Source organism: Paroedura picta, chromosome 1, assembly GCF_049243985.1.
Source record: "Paroedura picta isolate Pp20150507F chromosome 1, Ppicta_v3.0, whole genome shotgun sequence".
NCBI classification, from domain to species: Eukaryota; Metazoa; Chordata; class Lepidosauria; order Squamata; family Gekkonidae; genus Paroedura; species Paroedura picta.
Window position 1 is genome coordinate 156,892,211 of NC_135369.1, and position 17,908 is coordinate 156,910,118.

At 41.8% G+C, this 17,908-nt stretch overlaps 1 long non-coding RNA gene across 1 annotated transcript; it reads right to left on the reverse strand.

Annotated features, from left to right (window-relative positions):
• Window positions 1-7,102: 7,102 nt before the first annotated feature.
• Window positions 7,103-17,347, reverse strand: LOC143844893 (uncharacterized). The gene is made up of 3 exons (XR_013234186.1): window positions 17,237-17,347; window positions 15,551-15,711; window positions 7,103-7,252 (listed from the first exon to the last, which is right to left on the reverse strand). It is a non-coding gene; the product is annotated as an uncharacterized LOC143844893 (long non-coding RNA).
• Window positions 17,348-17,908: the final 561 nt, after the last annotated feature.

Here is a 17,908-nt window from a genome sequence, read left to right on the forward strand (position 1 = left end):
ACAACCTTTCAAATACTTAAAGAGGGCTATCATGTTCCCTCTCAACCTCCGTCTTCTAAGTTCTAGGTTCTCTTCTAGGGTTCTTCTAGGAAGGAAAGTGGTGGTACCTTTAAAAGTGCCCACCCTCCAGAAGCCTGGGGAGTTCAATGGAACTCATAAAGACAAAAAGAAAATATAGACATGTTTTGGACAAACATGTGCTAAGAAAACTTAAAATCTGAAAGAAAATCCGATTTCTAAAGGAAATTTCTAACAAGGAACTTTAAACTGTAAAGTATCTGATTTGTATAACAACAACTTGAATTCCCCATTCCAACTACCCTGTTCCTCTTTGTAAAGTAAAATCTATTTGTTAGATATTAACTGTCTCAGTGCCATTTGGACTAAAGTTAAAGAAACTGTTCCAGTGCTGAGTTAAAACAAAAGATCTGTCAGCAACAGCATGGGACAGTGAGCTTCTTTTTTTATAGCAAAGAAACCATGCTACGAGGGCAGCTCAGCCTGGGAGGGAACATTTTATTTTGGAGGAGAAAACTTCCCTTAGATGGTATGTGGGGGTCCATCATACTGGTATACTGTTTGATCACTATTGGAATGAAGCCAAGATCTCTGACAGAGTTTAAGATATTGCTCAAATCCCACTGTTCCTATGGCATGCCTCTGATCCCTGGAGCTTTATTTATTTATTTATTTATTTATTTCGCTTTTTATAATGCCCTTCCATATGGCTCTGGGCATCTGGCAGCCATTTCCCCCAAGGTTCTTGAATTGGCAAAAATTGAATCAATATACTGAATCACTGATTCTGTTATTTGAGTTGTACAGAATCTGGAAACCTCAACTCCGAAAAGTACCATTCCCCCCCATGCATATCCATAATTACAACTATCAGATCTAAATGTTTATTTAATTTTATTACATTGATATACCACCCTCCCTTGCAGCTCAGGCTGGTTCACAGTGAAGATTTGTAGTACAATAATGTGAGGATTGCCCCATAGACACCACAAAGACTTGTAGAAATCAGAATTCTTTAATCGGAAACATTGAAGCAACAGCATACACTGTTCTTGCTTGAAGTGGGGAGATACGCCCAGTTCAGGTCTTAAATACTTTTTGGGTGGTCTCCCCCCGGGTGGTCTCCCCACGCTCCCCCACAAGATAACACTTTGCCTGGCATTGCAGATGGGGTGTGATGTGTGGGGTGTGGGAGGCATGTGGAATTCGTAGGGCTTAATGACTGCCGGCTTGCAAAACTGTAATTCAATTATTTTCCTGAAAGCATTGCTGGACCAGGAGTCGTATGTGCCTCTGCTGGGTGCAGTTGGTGGTGTGAGGGGCTTTTAGGGACTCTATTTGGTGGAGTTGCTTCATTGGCCTTGACTGAAAGCTTGGTAGAAGAGCTCCGTTTTGCAGGCCCTGCAGAATTGTTTTAACTATGGCAGGGCCCTGATCTCTTCTGGGAGCTCATTCCACCATTTGGGGGCCAGGGCAGATAAAGCCGTGGGTCTGGTTGAGGCCAGACAAGCCTACCTGGGGCCAGGGATCAACAGCTTGTTGGAACTTGTAGAGCATAGCACTCTCTGGGGGGCATAGGCAGAGAGACAGAGACAGAGACAGAGACAGAGAGAGATCTCAGTGGTATGGTCTTGCCAGGTATGTTTTATGTTGGTTCAAAAAGACATTGAGGAACATATCTGTAATGTATGTTTCCTTTTAGATCTTGGCACCTGACAGCACTTACTAATCTGGCAGCTGTAATCATATGTAAATAAATGATCCTGTATTCACCTGAAAGAGTAGGAAGAGAATTTAATAACATTTTTTTCTGAACTATATGGAATTTCTATCTCTAGGCCAGCTGTCATTTTCTGAGCTATTTGTACCCTGAAGTTGTAAACACGATCACATTTCCACCACATGTGAAGAAAGACTGCCTTCTTCTCATTGCAGTGCCAACATCTGGTGTTATTATTTTTATGAATTTTGGCTAACCTTAAAGGTGTCAGGTAAACCATCTTTAGCAGGTTCTCTCTTAATTAAAGGCTAATTGTGCTAGTTGTGCCTTGGGTAAAAATAGATCTCCATCCCCCCCCCACCCCCATGAATTTTTCTTTTAGAGATCTTTATGCCATTTAGAAGAATATTTTTTACTGGCTTCGAAAAACGTTTTCAACAATATAGAATAAGATCAAGAAATAATTTTGTTGCCATCTAAAATCAATAGTTCTTCAAACTCTGTTAGATTTCTCAGAACTTGTCTCTGGTTGCGAATTACCTTCATTAGAAAATTCCTAATCTGTAAATATGGAAATCTGAGAATATCAATTTTGTAAAAGTTTTCAAGATCTTTGTAAGATATTACTTGTTTCTTAATAATCCAGCTTCTATACTCACTGAGATTTATAAATCCATATTGTCTCAGATTGGAAAATGTTGAGCTTTCTTCATCTATCATATCAATAACGGATGCTAGGGGAAAAAGACCAGGTGATGATTTTTTTACTTGATCCCACACCTTAAGTATGCTGTATATTAAAGATGGTAAACTGTTATAAGCAAATGAGATGACCACTCTTCTTTCTTACTCGGTAGTCACAGATTAGTTATTTCCAGCTCAGGCCTGCCTTTCTATTTTGTGTTGGGAAAGTATTTGAAACACCTTCTGTGGTGTCATTTTTCAAATATAAGCCCATTCTTATCTGTTTGCCCCTGCTAATCACTGCCTCCTCCGAAAGAGAATGCTGACATTGTTTAGCTTCCATTTGCAAGTTATATGTTAGCTTTCTCCTCCTTCTTTTATCTTTCTCTCTTCTTCTTTTATCTTAACAAATTCTACTCTGTGTTAATTAAGAAATAGAGAGTTTAAAACCAGGTAGGATTCAGCTAGAAAAAATTAAAAACAATGTATCTTAGAGCTCTCACTGGAGGAGTTTGTCTGCCGCAATACCCAACCAGAAGCTAGAAAATGGGGGAAAAAATACCATTCCCAAAATCTGTGACTGGTTATACCTTAGTTAAATTAACTGCATACCAAAACAATAAAGATATAGAGAACCGGGATTCTATATGGTCTAAAGCAGGGGTAGTCAACCTGTGGTCCTCCAGATGTTCATGGACTACAATTACCATGAGCCCCTGTAAGCAAACACTGGCAGGGGCTCATGGGAATTGTAGTCCACGAACATCTGGAGGACCACAGGTTGACTACCCCTGGTCTAAAGCAATGCAAAAATGTCAATGATAATATTTTAGAATGTAATTTTCAGATTTTTTAAATTGTTGTTATAATACAGTCTTGTACTGTGCACTTTTAATTGTTTTTGTGCACATAATGTTCCCTTTTTAATACATTTTTTAAAAAATCAACATCATTTAAAAAAAAAAATCTTAGCGCCTGAGACTGCAGGCCTTATGTCCTTAAAAAAAATCCATGTTGATCCTAATATATACAATGAACCTAGAAAAGGTGCATTCAACTGGGTCATTTGGAAGTAATGTCCATTTGCTAAGGGTCTGTAAGACATCACTTCAAAGCCACAGATGCATATTATGTATGTGCCCCATGAAAAGAATTATATGGTTTGGGGTCTGCCCAGATTCCAGAACAGAGCTCTAACTCAGAGGTCTATTGTCATGTTTCTTAAATCATCAGTAGTGTTGGTTGCGAAAAAGAGAAAATACTCTTTACTGTGACAACTTACTACAGCTTCCCATCTGAATGTGAATGCTGACTGTGTATACTTATTAGTCATGCTTAGATGAGACTCCCCACAAGACAGGATTTGGCACAGCTAAGCAGATGCTTTTAAAACAGATGTGAAGTAAGATGATATTTCTCAGATTTGCATCGCGGAGAACACATTATTCCATTTATAAGAGATAAAAAATAGCCCTTACCAGCCTCTTCAACTTCCATGAAAAACAAATTGCCACATTAAATCAAGCCCTGCTGAACACTCATGAATGAACTACACATTTATAATTCAATATGAGAAAACATTTTTCTCCTGAAGTGGTGCTTTACTTCCCCCCCCCCCCCCAGCACTGGAACTATTAGCAGGAGTAATTGTCAATGGATTCATAGCTGTTGTCCTTGGCGCTGAGCGGACAGAAACAGAAAAATGAACTCATGTGAGCCCATGATCATATTTAATCTGGCTTTATCTTGAGTTTGCCTTCAGTTTGCTTTAACATTAAACAGTTTGGTCATCCAGTTGGATGCTGCCGTCTACAGAGGGTGTGTAGCATCAGCAGTTATTTTAGCTTGTTGGATGTTTTCAAACCAAGCGACTCTCTGCTCTCAAGCCTGCGTTTCTGTATTTTACTTTTGCAGAAATCGCTGACTTCAGTCAATCAATTTCTGTGTGGCTGGAACAAAGAATCTCCAATCTGGTTCCATGGCAGTCCCTTTAATAATGCCTTAATGTGATATTTCTTTGTAATCTTCCTAAGAATACCTCAAATAATGATGTTATGGCACTGTTTGAATGAAAGAATTGACCTTGCTATTATATCTGATCTACACCACTGCACCTGTTGTTCTTCTGCTATTTAGAACACCGACATGGCTGCTAATAATCTCATAGCTGCTAATAATCTCTCTTGGGAGACTCACCTGAATAAGGAAACAAAGCTTCAGTCAATTAATAAATCCCAGTTGCCATGTGGTCATCTGCGGATGTGCTATCCTATGCACATGCTTCAGGTATCAGATGGAAAATATTGATCAGTGCTGTTTAATTGCTTTTTATCCTTTGTATTTTAAGCAACACCATCCTTAAGTAGATGTCAGGAAACATTCTTCTTTCTGGAATGTTAACTTTGTAGGGTGTATTTAAATCGTTTTGCTTTAAAGAACAATTTCATGACCTCAAAAAAGTAATTGTATTTTTTAAAATGTTTATTCTAGGATTAGAGTGTAGATGACAGTGATGGGGATCCCAGATCTTGATTTCTGCTGTGATGCACTGCCCTCCTAAGTAGAGTTACACATTTCTTCATCCATTAAAGTCTATTCTGCAGGGTTTCTGAAAAATGAGAAACTTTCCCTGTCACTCATTATGTTCCCCAGCTATCCATGTTTAGAAAAAAAAATAGTAGAGACACTATACTCATTCATTAAAAAAAAATCCAAAATTAACAAGATGCAAAAAATAAGCAGTTGTGGAGCTTGTACACCAATGAAGGGGTGGAGCACCACTAACATTCTGCTAATATGGCTACCAGAGAGTAAATATAGCATAAAGAGTGTCTACTTCCTATTAGAAAAAAACATGCCCAGCACAAAACTGACCAATAAAGAGAGACCAACCATGCCACAAAAGAAAGAAAGAAAGAAAAGAAAGAAAGAAAGAAAGAAAGAAAGAAAGAAAGAAAGAAAGAAAGAAAGAAAGAAAAACTGCTGCGATACTATCCAATTTTTCTCATTGGTTTGCAGAATATATACTCCACAATTCCCAAGAGAAAACTGGAAGGGAAAATGTATGCAGAGAGCAAGCCCAGGATTCGAATTAAAGGCATGCCACCTTGAATTCAGTGATAATCGGAAGTAAGCTATTCATGCAGAAAAGGCCTTTATTGGGCATGAACTCAATGAATTGTGAATGCAAACTGCCAGGCTTTCCTGTTGCTGGAAATGGAAAGAAGAAGAACCCTATGTTTACAGAGCATTACTGTTTTAAGACAAGCCATGAGAAATATGCACATTTATATGAATCAGATTTATTGTCTTATGGTCCAAGACCAGTCAGAGAAAAAAACATACAAAATATGAGATACAACATAAAATATTATATAAATCAGTAATCTCCCCATTCAATAAAATAGATAAAATATGTTCTTACCTAGGTATGAGCAGAAGAACTGTGTTTTAGCTATTCTTTCTGAAGTATCATAGCCAGGCAGCTGAACTTAGCCATTTTAAATGTGATTTCTGGTTTCGTATCCTCTTGTATTTTAACTAGATAAAACATTCTAGCTTTCCCAGGTATTTCTGAACATAGAGGATCTATGAGAAATTCATGAATTCACGTATACAGTTGACATTCAAAATTACATGCTCCATATTCTCAAGATTTCCATCTCTGCATATACATAAATGATCCTCCCGTGTCTGCCTCCTATATTTACCCTCCAGTACAACAGAAGGTAAGGCATCTTGTCTTATGAGGCTGAAAACTCTTTGGTAATCTGGATCGGCTATGCACAACAGGAAAACTCACAAAAAGTCTGCAAAAAAGATGTTTCATTTTTGGATTCTTCACGTGGCAGTAGTTTCGCCACGTAAAACCCATTGGACTATTTTTTAATTATGCACTGCACTCACCCCTCACGGTATTTTCTGTATTGTAAACTTGCTTAACCTCCTGTAAGCCACTTCCAGGGATGCTGTTTATGGCATGCATAGGCATTACTGTGTTTTCTGTCTCCTCCCCTGAGCTGTCTTACACCAATGCCTGAACAGAAAGCGATTCCCATGAGGCTCTGCCAGCAGCAGGTGTCAGTCAGGTGACATTGCTGCTGACTGCAGCCTACCAATGAGCTCCGAGTACAATGGATGAAGTATGCTCCCACTTGTGGAAAGCTATGGTATGCAAAAAAAATTGCACCAATGAGCCTCCGGGGAGGACGGTATATAAACATAACAAACAAACAAATAAATGTAACATTTTAAAAAGGGGCAATTTAACAGCATCAGTGATCTAACTTCGATGAAAAACTGAATGCATAACCATCCCTGGATTCTCTAAATTCTTATGTAGGGTATTGGAACTACTCTGTTTAGGTTGCTCCAGCCACTTCAATGCCTTCTCGTTCCATTTAGGTCATATTGCCTTTCTATGCCTAAAATTCTTTGTTTGGAAAAAGCAGACAGTCTTTCATGTATGCTAATCCCAAGTCATGTAGAGCTTTGAAGGACAGCACCAGCATCTTGAATTATGCCCAGAGCCCCTGTAGATGGGCCAAGACTAGAACAATGTTTCTTATGACCTATTCCAATCATTATACTGGCCGGACCATTCTGCACCAGTTGAAGCTGAACACTGAAGAATGAGATTTTTGAGAAAACAAGACGGACATTATCATAATTCTAGGCCACTTGTATTTTTCTACTGAGATTAATTTAGCACACTAAAAAATTGAAAACATATTTTTTTCAGCATGTTCTTCCCATTTTCATTGCCTCTCCTGCAAATTTCCCCCTCCTATTGCAATGTTTTCTTCATCATTCTGGAGCTCTCTAAGACACCTGAGAATAGACAGGGAAGGACACAATAGTCAAAAGGAATTAGAATCTGTGACCAACATCAGTATACCCTGGTTTTGAAAACAATTTTGGAAATTGTCCTAGTTAAACCAGAATTCAAGAAGACTGGAATGAAAGACAGAGTAAATGAAACAAAAACAGGTACAGAAAAGCAAGGTAGAAATCTGGGTTTCCCTAGATAGTGTAGCTGGGAAATGAATTTCTTCATCCATAGTTGAATGCTTCCTCCAAGCACGTTCTCTACCAATCTAAGAAACATCTTTAGATATTGAGTCTTTTAGCAATTGGTTCATTTGAAGTCTGTTCCCTGGCTTCTCTTACATGCTCAAATTTTGGTTATCATAAAGAACATTGTGAGAAATTGCTTATATTAACATCATTACTTTCCTCTTTGCCTGTCACAACTCTCTATTCTAGTTTCTCTCTGTTGAAAACTCTGCTTGACTTATATTTTCCATTCTTGTATCATAGTAATATCACTTAGAGTCAATGCTATAAATTTTGCGTATCTACATTTTGTATTCTCAGGAAGATCAGATTCTAAAAAATACACATATTAATATTCATAAGAAAAAGAGAGAACTAGGTATGTTTTTCGAGTTCTTATAATGCCTCATTAAACCATTGGTTTAAGATTAATTACTTCCCACAAGGTCTGACCTCCACTGATCCTTTTGGATGATTTCCAGACTATTTGGCTAAGAACTGCTCAAGGCAAGTTTGTGAGCTTGGGCTTTTCTCCTCTTCTGGTCCTCGCTCTGGGATGTGAAAGTGTGTCCTAAAACAATTGACAGCAAGACATAGAAAGTGTACCCTCTTTCCTCTCTCCTGTGAAATTCAGATATATAGGAACAGCTCTCTCTGTTGGAGCTATACAGCCATAGAAAGGGCATCACTCTTACAAGATGCAATGTCCTTCCTTCTTCAGTGCTATAAGGATGGTACAGAAAAGTTCCTTATTGAGGAAAGGGACAGCCCTTGTGGAACTGGTGAGGTCGTGTCCTCCTTTGCTGCTCATTGTATTCTGATGTCTGTAACAAGATAATTACTCCTTCGCTTAATAGATGCCACATAAGCTTGTAAAACACCAGGTTGTTACTGAAAGATGGATAACTGAAGTAGCAATGTTTTTTGCCATAGCCTGCAAAACTCATCATTTGATATTGAATTCAGGGCTAATGTAAAAACCATGTCATTTTAAACTTATTATATGGTTTTATTAAACTAAATAGTGATATTGCTATATTTTTAACATTATAATTTAAACTTTTGGTTGTTGAATTATTATGATTTGCTGGTCTTTGACCGTATAATAAATTCTCTTCTGTTGAGTTCTTATTTTGCAATCCTAATTCTTATAATACAATCTTCTAAGTCCATTGAAAACAGAGGGCCCTTGGTTGGCACAGGAAGAGAGAGGCAGGAACATCATGCTCCGCAGGTGAAAACTCTTGCACCCACCAAAACACTAATGAAGATCCAAGCTCATGACCTTGACTGTAATTCAGGCTGGTTAGGATGGGTTAAAATGCTTCTCATACTTGACTCATTCCACATTGTAGCTAAATAACTTTAGATGAATGAGGTCACATGAATGGGGACAAGGGAGAGTGTTATTTTTCATGGCTACTTCACTCTTAGCAAAGTGGAATGGGATCCATAACGCCTCCCGCCAATATGGGTCTGCATTTCTAGCAGATACTCTTGTTGGCAATAAATACTTTCCCTTTTTCTTGGTAGCAATGTCTCAGGTACTGTCTTTCTCTTTTCTCCAGTGGCTGTAATATTGCTGGGGAAAACCCTTCAATTAGTGAACAAAATAAGTTTCTCTTTGCTAGCATTTTCCACTCTTGAAAAATTACACATGGTTATGCTATCATTTGTCGTAGTTGCCACATGGAGGGTCAGTTGGCTGACAGAGTAAGACTGTAGTAAATACAAAGTCAAGCAAAAAAAAAAGGGGGGGGGGACATCCTTGCATGCAAACCAAAAAAAGAGAATAAAACCAAACAAGCAGAAACCATCAATATGACATGTCACCTTTTTAAAGCTACCCACTTTCCACTTTATGTTCCGTGGTGGTTGTTCTTTAGATTGAGATACTGAAGGGAGGGAGATCATACCTTACTCAGTTATTGAAATGATGTCTTAACATTTTTGTTGGAAATCTAAACTTGCCTTTCTACTAGTTGATAGCAGTTAGGGCAGCTTACGCAGCCTTGTATGCTGTTCTGAAGAACTGGAGAAGCCCTAGACACAGGGGCTTTTTGCACGGCTTCAAAATAGCACAATGGTTGCTAATTGAAAACGCTACTAATTTGCCTTAACGCACGACGTCGTAGACAATCTGCAACACTCCTGAAACCAATCAGCAAAAAGCGCTTCGTTGTAGCGCTTTTAGGGGAATCCCAAAAAGTGGATTCACCCTCCGGAAAGCGATACACTCCTGCAACCAATCTGCAACAGTAGCGAAAAAGACCTGTGCATTCCCATTGTTGCGGTTTCTTCAAAGTCCCTCCTCCTAAGCCTGTCCTCCAAACTTCCGGAGAAGCGATCGCCATTTTTTTCCCCCCGAGCGAGTGGAGATCAACGCACCGGCGAGCCTCCGTTTAGCCAGTGAGGCTTCCCAGGCTGCAGTCCCTCCTCAGAGCTGTTTACAGTCACAAGAAGCCCGCAGAAGCCCGTTTGCTGATGTATTTTCCCTTTATTTTTCACACTGTTTCGGCTGAAAATCGCGCCCGTGAGGGGGGGGGGAGGGGGGGATTTTTTTTCCCACTCCGAGGCAGCGTGGCCACGATCAAATGACAGCTCAAACAGAGGCTTCCCGGCTTCAGTCCCTCCCCTTCAGTCACTAAGCACACACATTTCACACACACATTTCACACATTCCATTCAGCCGAAAATCGGGCCCGTGAGAGGGGGGGGGGATTTTTTTTTTTCACTCTGAGGCAGCGTGTTAACGATCAACCGATCAAACAACAGCTCAAACACCCCAGGCAGCTGGATGGGTCTCTCCGTTGCAACGAATCTACCCAGATTTGTTACAATGGGTCTGTTTTTTTTTTTTTTTAAAAAACCTTCCTTAAAAGGAAAGGGGCTGTTTGGGAGCATGCTAACAGCTGCCCATTGGCTGCTTGACGGCCAGGGGCGGGACGAGCTTGGCAATAGCGCTTCCTTTCTAGCGATTTCTGCCGAGACCGGAAGCCTGTGGGAAACGCTAAAAAACGCAACTGATTCCACTACAAAGGCAGGTATGCATAACGACAAATTCCACTATTTTAAATGGCGATTTTTCATTCCGCAAACAATTTGCAACAAAGATCCCCATGCAAAAAGGCCCACATAATTAGCTTTCCTATACTTTAGCTTTCATTTAACTCCTAGTCAAAGATGCACCTCAGTAATGTTTTAGGCTCATTATTCTTGGTATAGTACACAAGTAAACACTGTTAGAGAATCTCTGTCTCTATTTTAAGCTTTTCATTAAAGCATAAGTATTGAGCCCTTAACATTGACTAAACCAAGAAAATATTTTACCATCCATCATCATACACAGATCAAGTACAGCCATTATATGGGTATATGAAAGTTCTTACCAAAGATAAAGCAAGTTACTTATTTCGGTTTTGCCTCATGGTGGTTTAGATCCAAATTTTAAAATTACAGCCCCACAATGCCCACCTATCTCAAGTAGGGCAAATTGTTTTATTAAAAAATGCCAATACCTTGTGTCAATAGTTACTAATCTGTGGAACTGAGAAATAACCAGGGAACATAAATTCAATGTTGTATTTTTAGGTTAGGGATAGAAAGGTTTAAAGTTTTATTAAAAGGATCACAGGCTGCCACTGTTCTAAATAAACACCCTGGCAGCAGAGGTCGAAGGGACAGATAGACAGAGGAAGTGCGGAATTGGGAAAGCAAGCCCAAGAAGAAAGACAGTTGGCCACGAAACCTTACTTATAGCCTAAAGACACATGTATTTGTGCGAAGGGGAATAAATGGGAAAGGGAACTTTAGCAGGCAAGGCATAGGAAAGATGCCAAAGAAAGAAGTCAGGGAGCCCGAACATCACACATTGATTTGAACTAATGAACCTTTGGCTGCAGGTCTTTAGTTGTGTGAATAATGAATTATTTATTTCGCAAAATGTTCTTTGATTCTGGGACTGCCGTGCCTGCTGTGCCAAATGGAAGCTTTATTATGTTTCATATGAAATCCATCTCTCCAAGTCTGATAGTGCTGGAATTGATGGCGCCAAACATATCTGATCTCTTATAACAACCATGGCTTTTAAAAGCCTTTGGAAATCACTGACATAAACTGAAACTGTGGGAACATTTCCAGTGTAGTTCTAACTAAGAATAGAGGGTTGGCACAAAACTGGTCAAAGGTAATTGTGTTAGGCGCTAGAAAACAAAAATACATTCCATAAATGAACCACGAAATTCCTTGATTATATATTTTCTGTCGAGTATGTTGCAGACATACCCACCACTATGTAAAAAATTGCATGCAAAATAAGACATATCCGTTTACCTAAATATAACAATAAACCCCATGAAAAATGATAGATTTTAATCAATAACTATACGGGACATCTTAAATTGTTCATTTCTGGGTCCATTAAAATGATAATTTGGTTCCAGGTGATGCAAGGTATTTTTTTGTTCAGTTGGTCTTTAGTAAAAGGGATTCTTTGGAAATTTGCTTTCCAAGGCAAACAGATTTCCAGGCTTCATTTTGATGCCCATATTCAGTCGGTGCATTGTCATCTGCACTGGTCACCAGTCTGTCTCCGGGTCAAGTTTAAGGTATTGGTTTTAACCTTGAAGGCTATATGCGGCCTGAGTCCTATCTATCTGCGGGACCGCTTACCTACCTATGCCCCCCGCAGAGCATTACGCTCTGCGGGTATGAATCTGCTGGCCTCGACCCGGGCCAGGACTCGCTGCCCGAAGAGCTAAGGACCCTGTTGGACCCATTATGCACGGGGGTTTTAACGCACATTCAGGGTGGAATGGCGGCGACTAAAATCACCGATAACATACGGTGCCGGCTGCAACCGGCCGCAGCTTCGGTGCGTGCCGCCGAAAAAGCCGCGTTCGCAAAACGCGGAAGAAAGCGCAGCTTCCGGGTGACCGGGGTGCAACCAGAAGCGGCGTCCGGATCGCCGCGTGCATAATCGGTTACTCTGGGTTTTGCCGCCATCGCGCCCCGCCCCGTGCATAACCGGTGTGTGTCGCGTCTTCCCCCTCCGCGTTTTCCATGTGACCCGAAATCGCCGTGTCGGCGGCCGTGCATAATGGGCCTTGGAGTTGTCAGCTTTCTGCAGGGCCTGCAAGACGGAGCTCTTCTGCCAGGCATATGGTTGAGGCCAGGGCAGCATCCCTCGTGGTACCATCTGAAATCTCCATCTGAGACCAACAAAGATTAGCTAGGACCCTCGCTCCCAGTTTCCAGACCTACATGCTGAATGGAGGAGGGAAAGTTGATGTTTTATGGTTCACCATCTTGTTAGTGTGATCTTATATTATTTTTAAGGGTATTGTTGGGGATTTTATTGTATTTTATTCATTCTTGTACACTGCCGTGAGACATTCGTTAGTGGTGGTATAGACATATAATTATAAATATTAATGACATTTTTAGTACCTCTGGGCTAGCTATAAATGTACTATGAAAGTGTTTTTTATCCTTGAAGCCATCTTCCAAAAAGGGACATTGCAATCTTAAGTGAATTATGGGAAACTTGTCTGTGTGCTTCCCCCCCTATTTTGTCTATACCATCAACTGAAAAATTTACAGGAGAATATGTAAATGGATATATTATTACTTTAATTTATATTGATGGGTCCAAAATGCAGAAAGACAAAATAAATGTTGCAAAACAAGATATTTCTGTTTCCTTAAATCAGGACAGTATACCACATGATATTTTATTGCAGTAATTAACTACATTACATAATAAATGGTTTAGTGTTCTTTAGGTTTTTAAAAAACACATTATGAACATTTAAGAATTTTTAAACTATTATTTCCTTGCCCAGCCTGGGAAAATTTGGTACAAGAAAACATAAGATGATGTGACAATAAAATTTATGATTTCATTTCAAATACTCATTAACCTGCCAGCTCTGTCTTACACCTTGCTTTCTTGTCATGAACAGGCAGTCAGTTGAACATTAAGATGATCACATATACCTGAATAAAATGTCATAAATCAAACTGGGATATTCATATCAACCAGCACCTTGTGTCATTTAGTCTTCCTAAGTCACTTAACAAGTGAATCTGTAATTTCTTCTGATATTTGTATTCATTTTGCATTGGTTTAAAGAGCAGCACATTTCTACCTGTATTCCTTTTGTTTTGCATCCACAGGCAATGAAATGTTGAAGGATCGTACTTACCCAAGGGATTCTCCCATCCACATTCCAGCAGATAGGAGAATCCATCTCTAGGAATCCTCAACTGGGAGATGCATCTATTTAAACTTCAAGTACAACGATATAGGCTAGATATCATGAAAAGGTTTTTCACAGTCAGAGTAGTTCAGCAGTGGAATAGGCTGCCTAACAAGGTGGTGAGCTCCCCCTCACTGGCAGTCTTCAAGCAAAGGTTGGATACACACTTTTCTTGGATGCTTTAGGATGCTTTGGGCTGATCCTGCGTTGAGCAGGGGGTTGGGCTAGATGGCCTGTATGGCCCCTTCCAACTCTGTGATTCTGTGATTTTATTAAACAACTAGTAAAAAAGCCCATTGTATCCAGAAGACAATGGGCGCTAGCAGGCAGGGACCAGAGCGAGGGGCAGGCGAGGGACAGAGCAAGGGACAGGCTACCTGAAAGAGGAGGCGGGTGGCGGCTCCTCGGCGTCTCCTGGTTTTTGGTGGGGAGTCCCAGGGCTGCGGCGGGTCCTGTGCGTTTATTTGATCTTCTGCGGCTGGGGGGGGTGGGTTCTTTCCGCTGCTTCCAGGAGGCCACGGCCGCGGATCAGGCCGCGCCCGGCCGCGCCCGCGGGGCCGCGCCCGGCCGCGCCCGTGGGGCCGCGCCCGGCCGCGCCCGCGGATCGGGCCGCACCCGCGAGCCGCGCCCGCGGATCGGGCTGCGTGGGCGCGGCCTGGCCGTGGTTCCCTCTCGGCGGCTGGAGTCTCGGCGGCTGGAGTCTTGCCGGGGGCTCCCTCAGGGGCCGGCCTGACGCGTCAGGCCGGGAGCAACTGCGAGCCGCGCTGCGCGCGGCTCGCAGTTACTGAGGCTGGGAATCAGAGGGACCAATCGGCAGGCGCTTCGCGCCTGCCGATTGGTCCCTCTGATTGTCTGTCATGAGGAAGGGTCCAATCCGGACCCTTCCTCATCCCGGACACATCCCGCCCCAGAACCCCTTACTATTTTATTTAGTCCGTGGCGCCCGCGGCGCCACGGGCGGTGTACAGAAGATGGCTTGTGCAGGTTATAAGAGCTAAAGCCTGCAATCTCTGGTGCCTAACACTGCTGAGAGAGGGGAGCAGGGGTTATTCCCCTTTGGTTTCATTTTTTTTAATATGCCCCATATCCCACTTTAAGTATGTAAGTTAAGTAGCCTGTCCTTTTTATTAACAGAACTGGTAGCAACTCTGGGAATTATTTGCATTGGGAAAATGGTGCGGCTGCCTTTATGTAAAATTAAAGACACTGAGAAGTATCAGAAACTTGAGTCTTACTGATATATCTTAAATAAAGAGAGACCTGAAATCCTTCATCATTACAGCTCTTCCCATGGTTTGCCTGTCCTGGCTCTGCCTTTGGGGAGAAGAGAAGAGAAGAGAAGAGAATGAGAAGAGAAGAGAAGAGAAGAGAAGAGAAGAGAAGAGAAGAGAAGAGAAGAGAAGAGAAGAGAAGAGAAGAGAAGAGAAAGAAGGCATAGATACCTGTCCTTACAGATCCTGAAGATGAAACTCAAATACTTTGGCCACCTCATGAGAAGGAAGGACTCCCTGGAGAAGAGCCTAATGCTGGGAGTGATTGAGGGCAAAAGAAGAAGGGGACGACAGAGAATGAGGTGGCTGGATGGAGTCACTGAAGCAGTAGGTTCAAACTTAAATGGACTCCAGGGAATGGTAGAGGACAGGAAGGCCTGGAGGATCATTGTCCATGGGGTTGCAATGGGTCAGACGCGACTTCACACCTAACAACAACAACAACAACTACAGTTTACATTGAAGCCTTTCAGAGTGTACAAGCAAGAAGTGTGAATGTTTCCTCAGCATCTATTGCAACTTCTAAAACTCTAGGTACCCACCTTCCTCATTTGACTCCTCTGCATTGCAGGCATGCTAGTGTTGACTGAAGCTTTAGTCAAACAGGGTCAATAACTTGGTGTCCCCAACACTCCACTTACAGAAAACACCAAGTGTAAGAAACCAACAGATCTTCTTATTCGTTAGCCAAGGAATAGGCTCCCTGCAGGAAAAGCAATAATCCAAAATGTCAGCGAGCACACAGACTCTCTAAAGCAAAGCATTTATACTTCTGATTACAATACAATCACATGGGCAGTTACATGGTGACCTCCAGTTCAACCCCCAGCATCTCCCATGGGGATTCCCTGGTCATGTCATGCACAGTTCTTGAGCTAGTGTGGGGGTACAGTGGGGGTGTCAAGATGGTGCAGGAAGGCATTGCTTTTATAAGGTAAACTAGGGGCCAAGCCTGTTGCATTCAGGAATGCAACAATTGCTAGATTAGGGGGGTGGAGTGGAAGAACTCTGCAGATGGCCTCCCCCTCTCCCCAGGACCTGGAAAGGCTGCAGGCAGTTTTTAGGGAACTCACGGGCAGGGGCAGCTCTCATGCAGCAGGGATCTGCAGCCTCTGAGCCTCAGAGGGAAGTGGAAGGAGGAGGGGGTGGTCAGGGGTGGGGGGCAGAAGGCTGGCTGCTGGACAGACAGGCAAGCCGGTTGAAGGAGGAGGCACTCAGGGGCGGTACAGCCACCCTGAGTGGGTGTTAAGCGCTGAGTGGCACTTAAGCCATGAGACACGCTCCTCCTCCAAGGCCTTACCAGAAATATATAGCGGAACAGATGATTAAAACACCTTCTATTCAGTTACCTGTGGTCAGTTAGTTCATTTGGCACGAATCACTGCACTATATTAGAGCCGTGATTCTTTGTTCTTTGGTTAGTTAGATACATTCAAATCTATGCTAGTCACATAACATGCTCTGAATACAATGACTATCTATAAGAATGTATGAAGCAAATGGGAAAGCGTTTTTGTGCTATGCTGTTCCCCACTGTACTAGCGAGCATTTCTTGAACCTCAGCAGAAACTCAGACAGTGACTCTCTCATATGAGCTGAATTTCTGTTCAGAAGAGATGTTAATTATAAAGCATAAGGGCCACCGTTTTGTATAGATTTTTGTCACCCCAACACATCCTGTTATGAGAGAAGACTACATTTACCTCTCCCCACAGACTGCCGTGCTTACTTTCAGAGCCCACCAAGCAATATTTTTCCTTGTGCAAACAAGCAGGTATAGCTTCAGAACAGAGAATGAAATAGAAAGCAGAAAGAACCCTGCTACTTAAATAATCAAGGAAGCTCTTCCCAAATTAGTGTCAAGATTGTCCTATAGATTCCTTGACTGTTGACTTTGGCTTTCAGCAAGACAGCATTTTGGGAGTGATCTTTTCCATTGAGAACATCTACTAGCTCTTTTTGGCTATTTTCATATGCAAGATACCCTGCATTTCAGCCACCTGTGCTTTTTTCATGTCTGTTAATGATATTTTTCTCTGTTCGTGCACAGACCATCAACAGTCAGCTATTCAGCACATAGAATCATAGAGTTGGAAGGGACCTCCTGGGTCATCTAGTCCAACCCCCTGCACTATTCAGGACATTCACAACCCTATTGCTCATCCACTGTAACCTGCCAGCCCCTTGAACCTTCACAGAATCAGCCTCTCCATCAGGTGCACACACACATTTATTTTAAACCTGATAAAAATGGTGTTCCCAGAGCAGGATGCTATCAGCATGAGTGTTTTCTGGTGTCTGAAGGAAGGACAGAGTTGTTGAAGTGCTAGTCAGTTACTCTTGTCATTTGTTGATGAGCACAAGAGACCAGTCGCTGGCAACAATGAGCATCACAGATGGAGAGGGTAGGTTCTACTTCTCCCTAAGACTAGCCAATCAGACGTGATGGAATCTTAGTATCTAAAGGTTTTTCTGCTCTGTTCTAACCCAATCAAGGTTGATTTGATTTCACACAGAATCACATCAGCAATTAGACTACCACAGAAAATCACTCTGGTGTGGAAGTAGCCTAGGTTAGAAAACACCCCTGTCATTTTAGATCAGGGGTAGTCAACCTGTGGTCCTCCAGATGTTCATGGACTACAATTCCCATGAGCCCCTGCCAGCAAATGCTGGCAGGGGCTCATGGGAATTGTAGTCCATGAACATCTGGAGGACCACAGGTTGACTACCCCTGATTTAGATTACCTGATGAATTAGTCATTTTCCTCATTGTCATTTCCACTTCATGCAACTATGAAAACCAGTTGGCAAGAGGCCAGAACATCTGTCAATGTCAAAGATGATTGAAGAAGAACGCCATTATTTTTAGCAGAAGTGATTTGATTAAGATTTTGATC